This window comes from Eschrichtius robustus, chromosome 3 (genome assembly GCF_028021215.1).
Source record: "Eschrichtius robustus isolate mEscRob2 chromosome 3, mEscRob2.pri, whole genome shotgun sequence".
NCBI classification, from domain to species: Eukaryota; Metazoa; Chordata; class Mammalia; order Artiodactyla; family Eschrichtiidae; genus Eschrichtius; species Eschrichtius robustus.
In genome coordinates, this window is record NC_090826.1 from 154439421 (window position 1) to 154449788 (window position 10368).

At 38.3% G+C, this 10368-nt stretch overlaps 1 pseudogene; it reads left to right on the plus strand.

Moving 5' to 3' along the window:
* The window catches only part of LOC137760739 (centrosomal protein of 78 kDa-like), a 29429-nt pseudogene extending 19443 nt beyond the window's left edge, over positions 1 to 9986 (plus strand).
* The last annotated feature ends 382 nt before the right edge of the window (positions 9987 to 10368 follow it).

Here is a 10368-nt window from a genome sequence, read left to right on the forward strand (position 1 = left end):
TATCATTCCCACTTTTGAGAAAAGGATGCTAAGACAGGGAAGGAACTTGCCCAGGCTGTACCAAATTTAGGGTTGGATCGAGGCTTTGAGTTTAGGCTCTCTGCCTGTTCTCTTAAACCTTACTCCCTACTGACTCTCAAATAACAGAAGACTTAACTGCACATAGAACAAAATATAAATTTCAACTTTGACAACGTAAAAGCTAGGTTTGGAAGGTAGACAGGAGGTAGAAAAAAGGGAAGATGGTATGAATGTCCTCATTTTACAAAGTGTGATGTTGAGAGAGTTTATAGTGGATCAACAATGTAGGTTTTTAAGTATATCACTACAAGTCAAAGAGATCATGAGCAGTGGAATAACTAATGATGACATAACTTTACTGAGCAGTGTGGACATAGGAAAGAGCGTAAAGGAACTAAACCCTTACTTAGTAAATCAGAAAGTGAACAGATAATGCCTCAAATTTAGTCAGAAAATAGTCATGTAAGAGTATTACTTGGAAGTGGAGAAGAATTCAAAATAACAATAGTTGGACCTCCCTGGTGGCGCAGTGGTTAAGAATCTGCCTGCCAAGGCAGGGGACACAGGTTCGAGCCCTGGTCCAGGAAGATCCCACATGCCACAGAGCAATGAAGCCCATGCGCCACAAGTACAGAGCCTGCGCTCTAGAGCCTGTGAGCCACAACTACTGAGCCCATGTGCCACAGCTACTGAACCCCGCGTGCCTAGATCTTGTGCTCCACGACAAGAGAAGCCACTGCAATGAAGTGTAGCCCCCACTCGCTGCAACTAGAGAAAGCCTGCATGCAGCAACGAAGACCCAACACAGCCAAAAATAAATAAATAGTAATTTAAAAAATAAGAATAAAAAATAACAATTGTTGACTTAAACCTCATAAAAAAGGAAATCCAAACAGCCAGTAAACACAGAAAAGTGTACGACTTCATTAAGTAATAAGAGAAAAGTGAGTCAAAACCAGTGAAACTTCATGCCAATCAGATTGACAAATACATAAATAAAGTCTGGTAGTATCAGGTATTGTAGACCTGGAGTACTATGGGAATCTTCTACCTTGCTTATACTGGAGTATAAATCGACACAACTACTTTGGAAAGCATTTAGCACTCTCCATCAACTGAAGGTATATAAATAGCCTGTGACCCAGCAGCCCTCACCCCCGTCCTGTGTAAATGCACCAGAATAACCGGTACAGCAGGATTCCTGTCCATGATTTGCATTAGCACAAACTGAAAACAAACCAAATATCCATTAAGAGTCAAAAATTAAATAAATTATGTGTATTCGTACAGTGGGAAAACTATCAAGTAATAAAATTGTATGAACTAGAGCTACAGGCTGCAATGTGGATGAATTTTTTAAACCAATGTTGAGTGAAAGAAATAAGTTAGAAAAGACTTCATATACTATGATCCTCTACATAAAGTTAGATGTTGACAAAACTAAACTCTTTTGTTAAGGATGCATGCAGGTTAAAGGAAATGATTGTCGAGAAATGAGGATGGTGTTTAACCGGGAAGAGGGAAGGAGCTTGTGATGAGAAAACGATATGGGGGGTTTTTGAGATGCTGACAAGTATCAGTACTTTCAGATTCGAGTAGTGGTTATGTAAGTATTCTCTTTTTATTTGTCACATTGACAGTTTTGTCCTGTGCACTTCTCAGTACACATATCGTATTTTACAATTAAAAACCTGCGTACCAGGGCTTCCCTGGTGGCACAGTGGTTGAGAATCTGCATGCTAATGCAGGGGACACGGGTTCCAGCCCTGGTCTGGGAGGATCCCATATGCCGCGGAGCAACTAGGCCCGTGAGCCACAGCTACTGAGCCTGCGCGTCTGGAGCCTGTGCTCCGCAACAAGAGAGGCCGCGATAGTGAGAGGCCCGCGCACCGCGATGAAGAGTGGCCCCCGCTTGCCACAACTAGAGAAAGCCCTCGCACAGAAACGAGGACCCAACACAGCCAAAAATAAATAAATAAATTAATTAAAAAAAAAAAAACCTGCATACAGAATCGGTCGCTTCTTGAGTGCTGGATGTGGGAGTGGGATGGGACTATTTCATTTTAAGCCCTTCACTACTGCTTGCATTCACATGCTCATTCATTCAGCATTAATTGAACATATGCTGTGTACCAAGCACTCTTCTAATTTTATATGTGTTTTAAGTCATGTAATCCTCACAAGAGCTCTGTGATATGGGAGCTTATCTCCATTTTATAGATGAGGAAGTTGAGGCCTAGAGTTGTAGAACTTGTCCAAGGTTATATAGCTAATGGGTAGTGCCAGGCCCATTTGCCTCAGAGAATCTGAATTTTTACAATATAATATAAAAGAGAAATTTAATTACTAATTATAAACCAAAAAATTGCACATTAAAGAAGATGACAAGTTTTCATCTATCCAGTTAGAGAAAAACACACAGTCTGTCTTTCACACACGTACATCTTGTATTGGTAAGGATTTTCCTTATTAAGCAATTATTTATTGACCGTCTACGTTGTGCTAGGCACAGGTGCTGGGGATAAACACTTAATAAAATACACCCCCTATCTTCAAATAACTTGCACTCTAGGTGAGGAAGTAAGCCAACAGTTATAGTAGAGGTTATATACCAAGTGATACATCGCTGATGGCAGTATAAAATCTCAGAACTCTTTTGGAAAGAAGTTTGGAGATAGGTACCTCAGATCCTTAAAAATATTCATTTGCTTTGATCTCAAACTCATTTTTATGGATTTATTGTAAGAATGTTTTTCTCAATATGGAAAAAACCTTCATGCATAAAAACAGTTATTTTGTCTTATAATACTGAAAAGTTGGAAAGAATTTAAATGTGTAAAATGGTTAACCAGTAAACCCACTCAGTGCAATATTTTGTAGCCCACACAAAAAAAATCAAGGTTATGAATCCCCTGATTATATGAGAAATGATTGATTTCAATGTTAATGGAGAAAAGTTGAACATAAAATTTGATATCCAATATGATGGGAGCTTTGTCCCAGAAAAATCACCCTAGTCAGTGTACAGAAGGGAGGAAGGAGAGCAGATGACAGGAAGGAAAATTATTCCAAAGCCTTATCATTAGTCTTACTTAAGTAATAGAATATCAAGCAATTTTACTTTCTAACATTTTTGGTTCCATATTTCCATGTAAGGGACATGAATTATTAATTCTTTGTAGGAGGAGGGTACACTTTTTCACAAAAATTTCACACTGTGTTCTAATTCCCTCCATTAGAGGGAGAAACTATTTCATGTAATTGCACTTTGATGTGCTATTTAGAACCAGTCAGGAATTTTAGTCTACTTTCCTCTGACGGTGGTGAGGGTTTTTTGTTTGTTTGCTTATTTGCTTAGAATTTCTTTGAAATCAGTTTTAGAAGATTGATTAAACCATTATACTAAAAGTAGAGGAATTTTGCAATTTTTTTCCCTTTTTTCCCATTGAAAACTTGACTGGCTTTAGCAATGAAACATTAAAGAATTTGAAGTTCTTAGACTCTCAATTTTTTAAACATGTTCTGAATATAAAAATATATGTTCATTGAGCAAATCTTTGAAAACAGTGAACAACTTATTGAAGGAAATAAAAGCCACCTCTGCATGTACACACACCTAATCTGCTCTTTTGTCTTAAAAAAGTATCAAAAATATTTTGCCATGTCACTAAATACTCTTCTACATCAGAGAATTTGATTAAGCTTATGCATCGCCTCCCAGGAGAAATGCACAGATATATTTTGAACGTAGAACTCCTGAAGCCCATTCATTAACTCTGGTTGAGACCTCTTGTCATTCTTTTCTTAGTGGCTTCACAGCGCATTCCTTCATACGGTGAGCTATTTTTATTGAAACCAATCCCAATTTGGAGGCTCTTAGCTTTCTTCTAGGGTTTGGTTATAAACAATCTTGTGACATCATGTTGGTAGATAAATCTTTGCCCACATCTTTGATTTTCTTAGGGTAAACTCCTGATGTAGGACTGTTGTTAGGTACCAAAAGCTACTCTCCAGAAAGTGATACCAGTTCCTCTCCCAATGATGGCATATAATAGAGTTCCTCATTCTTTAAGTGATTGTTCAATGCAGTTAAAATGTATAAATATACCTTACTGTTTTCATAAGTATAGGTATTCTGATTGTTTATCGCTGCATAAGAAACCACCCCGAAACAGTGGCCCAAAACAATGACAGTCATTTATTTTGTCCATGAACCTGGAGGTTGAGTAGAATATTAATTCTTTTACTACACTCTCACTGACTGAAAACAATACCTATTTGACTAGCTCACAGTTCTGCAGGTCAGAAGTCCAGGCACAGCGTGACTGGGTTTCCTGCTCAGATGCACACGGGAACATGTGGGTTCCCTCCTGAGAGTGTTAAAGCACGTGAAATTTAAGTGTAAACATTGAGCGCCAAAGGTTGGATGTTCACCATAGTTTGTGTGGGTCACAGAGCTGAAATCAACATATCAGTCTGGCTGTGTTAGCATCCAGAGGCTCTGGGAAAGAATGCCTCCAAGCTTCTTCGGCTTGTTGGCATAATTCAGATTCTGCAGTAGCAGGACAGAGGTCCCCATTTCCTTGCTGGCTGTCAGTCGGGGGACGGTCTCAGCTCCTAGAGGCCTCTCGCTTGCCTTCCCTGCCGCAGCATTGGACTTCTTCAGAGCCAGCAATGGAGAGTCTCCCTCTTGTCCCTTTTGTACTTCAATTCAGGAAGAGTTCAAGTCCTTTTCATGGGGTGCCCGAGTAGGTCACATCCACCTAGAATAATCTCCCTATCTTAAAAAATCAACTGATTTTGAATCTTAATTCCGTCTGCAAAATCCCTTCACTACAGCACCCAGATTTAGGGTTTGATTGGATAAGTGGAAGGTTTGTGTACTTCAGTAAGTAGGAGTCTTAGGGGCTCTGTTAGAATTCTGCCTATTGCAAGCAGTGTCCCCACTTCAAGGACCGAAGTGTCTTAGCTCCTAAAACTCCTAAGAGAGTTTATCAGTGTTCATTTTATTTGATTGACCTTGGTGAGTGGGAAGACTACCACCTCCGTGAACAGGAATGGCACCCAGCTTCCTGAGTCCACAGTGTGGCTCTGCTACTTAGTGGTGTCACCTTGGCTGTGCTGCTCTACTTTACTTCTCTGCCTCCGTTTCCCTCATCTGTAAAATAACATGGAGTTACTGATTGTTCTTTCCTCGTAGGGTTTTTTTTTAAATAAATTAATTAATTTATTTATTTTTGGCTGTGCTTGGTGTTTGATACTGCTCACGGGCTTTCTCTAGTTGCGTCGAGCGGGGGCTACTCTTCGTAGTGGTGTGCGGGCTTTTCATTGCGGTGTTTTCTCTTATTGCGGAGCACGGGCTCTAGGCACGCAGGCTTCAGTGGTTGTGACACAGGGGCTCTAGAGCGTAGGCTCAGTGGTCGTGGCGCACGGGCTTAGTTGCTCCGCGGCACGTAGGATCTTCCCGGACCAGGGCTCGAACCCGTGTCCCCTGCACTGGCAGGCGGATTCTTAGCCACTGCGCCACCAGGGAAGCCCCCCTCTTAGGGTTTTGATGATTAGATTATTTAATGCCCAGGGAACTCCAGGAACAGTGCTTGACTGTAAATCGCTTTAAAAGTGATTACTTTTTAAAAAATGCTTTTGAATCTGCAATTATGCAATTCAGGTATATTAAGCATGTTCATTAATAGGACTTCCTACTATAAAGAGACCCACAAATAAAAATAGAAGTTTTCTTTCTTGGTCTTAACTATTTATTTCTGACTTGCTATGTTATACGCATATGCCTTTTATGGTGGGCTGCCACAAATTTATGTTGGAAAAAGTGGAATTTAAATAAATCTTTACTATGCTAATTTGATAGATTTTGATAATTCATTTCACTAGCATGGTATGATATTACCAGTAGCAGACTAAAACCTGAGTTCACTTCTGGCTCTGCCCCTAAATCCTGATGAGTCTTATAGCTGGAAAGGCTTTTGGATATTATACTACGAATTAGTTATAATATTTACTCTGTTTGTTTAGGAAAAACTGGAGGAGTGCCTAAAGCAGTTAAAGGAGGAAAGAGTAATAAGACTTAAGGTTGATAAATGAGTCAATGAGGCAAACAATTTCTTATACTTTTGAGAGTGTTTTCGTTTTATTTTGATTTGATTTTAAGCCATATACACATAGTTTGTAAACTTTAAAACTGTAATATGTTGCAAATTGGTTGTATCATATGGACTTTTGCATTTACTGGTATTTAGTGATCATATGATCTATATTCCAGAAAGCATGTTTTTAAAAATGTGAAAATCTCGTTGTGTGTGTGTGTGTGTGTGTGTGTGTGTGCTTTCATATGACACTAGCTTATTTTCTGTTCATGATTCTTTGATTCAAAAAAGCACTTTTTGTGCATATACTGTATATACAGTAGCATAAAAGACATGATGAGACTCTCCTGGCAATGAATTAGGAAAGTGAATCATTTAAATAAATTTAAGACATTGGAAAACTTGTACGAATGCAATGCAAGATAAAAATATATACTATAAGAATTACATTAGGTAATGTGCATGAAAGCAGGGCATAATCTAAAAAGTTCCATCTAAATATACTTTATCATAGGTTGAACGTAGGGAGGAATTTTTCAAAGTGCATCCATTGGATTGGCGGACACTCATTCAATAAATGTTGAGCATCTGCTTATATGAGGCAAAAGGGGCATCATGAACATAACAGCCTTTCTGAGAAATACTAGAGTTGAGCTTATAGGGGGTTTTAAGTGCATAGGTGATGAGTGGAAGGGGAAGAGTGCACGGGAGTGAATATTTTCAAGAAGCCAAAGAAAATATTGGTGATCGTACATTTAATAAATTGGGTTGGGTATGATTTAGGACTTTTAAACGTAAGCATTAGAGAGTTTGCTCACTAAAGTTAATTCTTAACATTCAGCAGAGTTGTAATATGTTTTGTTCAAATCAGATTCTATAATTCACTTTCTAATTTAAGGGAAACTTAAAGCAGGTAATTTTCTAATGTGGAATGAGGCTTCATTATGAATTTAACCAGTTAGAAATGTGATCTTTTGTGAAAGGTCATTAATAAAACGATAACTTTGGTTTATTTATATACCACCTGTTATATAGGAAACTTTGTTGGGTGCCTGGGGGTTTTGGTTATTATGTGATATGGTCTCTGTCTTTACTGGTGGAGAGTTAGGTTAATTACAGATTAATTACATTTTGAGTGTTTTAGTTTTGTTCCTTGAAACTAGACAAGACTACTTTTGATGACAATGAGAAAAAAGCATGTCAGACATTTTCAGTCTTCTTTTATAGCTGGAACATGAAAATGCCCAGTTAAGAAATATAAATTTCTCTTTGTCTGAAGGCCTTCATGCCCACTCATTGACAAGCATGATCCTGGATGATGAAGGTGTTTTGGGCAGCACTGAGAATTCTTTTCAGAAGTTCCATGCTTTCTTGGATCTCCTTAAAGATGCTGGGTTAGTTCATTTCTCTTCATGGCGTTCTTCTCTTTGAGACTATAATGGTAGTTTGCTGAGGAACTGGAGCAATTTTCATCACTTACGTGGCCATATTTAGCCAAATTTAGGGGAATTATAGGTAATATAGTTGACGTTTTAAAATGAGGAATTAAATTTTTTAAGAAATGCAAGTAGGGGAGCCTGCCTTGGTAGAGCGGGGAGCCCATTATAAAAGAGTAACCTGTAGACAGAGTAATTAGTAGGTATAGTTTTTTGTAAAGACTAAATTGAAGGCAGTTTTCATTGAAAATATTTGGGAATGGATAAGAATTTTCCTATCTTTCATTTATTTTGCTTGTTTGATAAGTCTGCATTAAAGTTATTTTTGTCTTAGACATAAAAATTATTATTAATCTTCAGGGAAGATATAGGTCAGTGGTTCTCAACCGGGAGCAATTTTGCTGAAAGAGGGAAGTGGAGATTGACAGTTGATGGAGTGGTGTTTTGTCAGTGAATGAATTGGTGTTGGGAAGGAAGGAACAAACACATTCTTGGAAACTGGAGGAAAGGTGGTAAAGAAGTGTGGGAGTGGAGGTGTGACAGGCAGTGGACGGGGTGGTACATGTTGAAGCTGCTAGTGAGACAGTGGGATGTCTCCTAGAGGATGAATCTGGAAAGGGCTGAGAATTTGGGGGAGAGAGAGGCTTGTAGTCTGGAGTAGGATGTTGGCTTTTAAGATTTTAGAAGTATTTCATGATTGTAGGTCTGGGGAAATCTAAACTGCTCTTATGTGATTATAATAACCTTTGTCTTTTCTCCTTTCCTCCTCTGGTCCAGGCTTGGGCAGCTGGCCACAATGGCTGGTATAGATCAGTCAGATTTTCATTTACTAGGTCGTCCCCAGATGAATTCTACTGTTAGTAGTCCACCTAAAGAAGAAAAGAAAGCACTTGAAGAAGAAAAATCAGAATCAAAGCAGAGTGCCCCAGTACAAACGCAAAATCTCCAAGTAAGTGGACAGGACAGCACTTAATGATTCTAAGAGTGATTAGCAAAAAGGAAATGACCAAGTCAGAGAGAAACTAATAATGGTCAGTCTCTAATAGTTCACATGCTCGGGAGCTAGAAGACTGTGGAGTCCTCTCCAAATCTGAGATTAGTAAATGTGGGCCCATTTCATGATACTGTATTGTTGCACATAAGAAAACTGGAAGTTCTTTAGAAAATTTATGAGTTAAAGCAAACTCTCCTTAATGAAGAAAGAAAACATTACAGAAAATATTCCAAATTTTAAATTGTATAAATGTCTATTCTATTCATATTTTATCTAGGTTTCTATTTGTATGCAGTCAGCTTAAAATGAAGGAACACTAATGAAGGTACACGTATTGACAGAATTTTTAAAATAAGTAATCTTGACATAGCTAATACGTAAGATATTATAGTGACTCACCTGGTCATGGGAATGGGAGGGGAAACATGTCAACTTTTCCTCTAGTCTTACTTAGAGCCCCCTTCGCCCACCTCAGCCAATCTCAGACTGGTCTTGGGAACTGACAACTTGAGAACACAGTATGGTCACAAACAATATACTGTTTACATGTGCCTGGAGGATAGAAAAGAAACTAATTTTCTTAAAGAGTAGGGTTTCATTTTTAGTGAGGGAAAGGAAATGGGTAATAACTACCCCAATCACCAAAGTCTGAAAATGTAGCGGACATAGCCTTGGATATAGCTAGGTTAAGTTGAGAATCACTTGGCAAGATATAATTAGAAAAAAACTGGCTCTGAAATCTTCTGAATAATCAATTACTGTGTTAATAATAAGATCACAGAATAACATTGAAGTTTTGAACTCTACTTTTTAATGGTTGGCTTTGTTCATCACAAAATTTTTGTCTTGTCTTTTGTCTTTCCCTCCAGTTTCAGAAAATTACAGGTGATGCTGGGCTTCCTTTGCCTCTCGACTCCTTCCATGTCCCAGTCTCTACTCAGGAGGCCTTAGAAACTTCCAAAGACAACCTAGGGGTCCCAGTCACAGAGCAGCGGCAGGAGTCTTTTGAAGATTTCATTGCTAGAACATGTTCTCCCTTCAGCAGACGTCATTTCTGGAACTGGAAGTCAAAGAAAAGAAGAGGAATTATCTAGAAATAGCAGGTCTTCTTCAGAGAAAATGAGCAAAGCAGGTGAATATACCAAAAAATACTCTGCTAAGAAACAACCTGGGAAGGACCTGCATTCCTGCTCTGACTCACCTGTAAAGCAGAAAAGCAAAGGAATTGGGCAAAAGAATTCTTTGGTTAATAAACCAATTAAAAGTGAGTCTTTGAAAAAACACATTTCTGTTAAGAAAGAGAGTAGAATAGTGACTGTTTCATCAAAGACAACTAAAAGTAAACTCAGTCTACTAGAACATTCTGAAAGTGATACTCTTGGATCTGATTGTGAATTTTAAGAAAGCATCCATACTCTATCACGCCTAACATAGGACTAAATCTTTTAAAATTATGTTTTTGCCTTCAAATTTTAATAAACTACTTATGTTTTTATTATAGCATACGGTGTTTTCAATTACTTGACTGGAAGCCATTAGAGAAAGATTTATCTATACTTTTTTATTATAATGAAAGTTTTGGTGTATTTTTCCTGGTGACACTTTGCACCATTCATTCAGCTAGTGTTTTCTGAGGTCTTCATATGTACAGTACTTTTCTGGGTGCCGTTGGTTTCAGCAGTGAACAAAATAAAGCCTTTACTCTCCTGGAACTAGCACTCTGTGGTGGGAGAAAACTTAAACAACAAAACAGGGTAAGGGGTAAAAAGAGACGGGAATAATAAATGGAACAGTTTTACCATTTGGTTAAATGTCA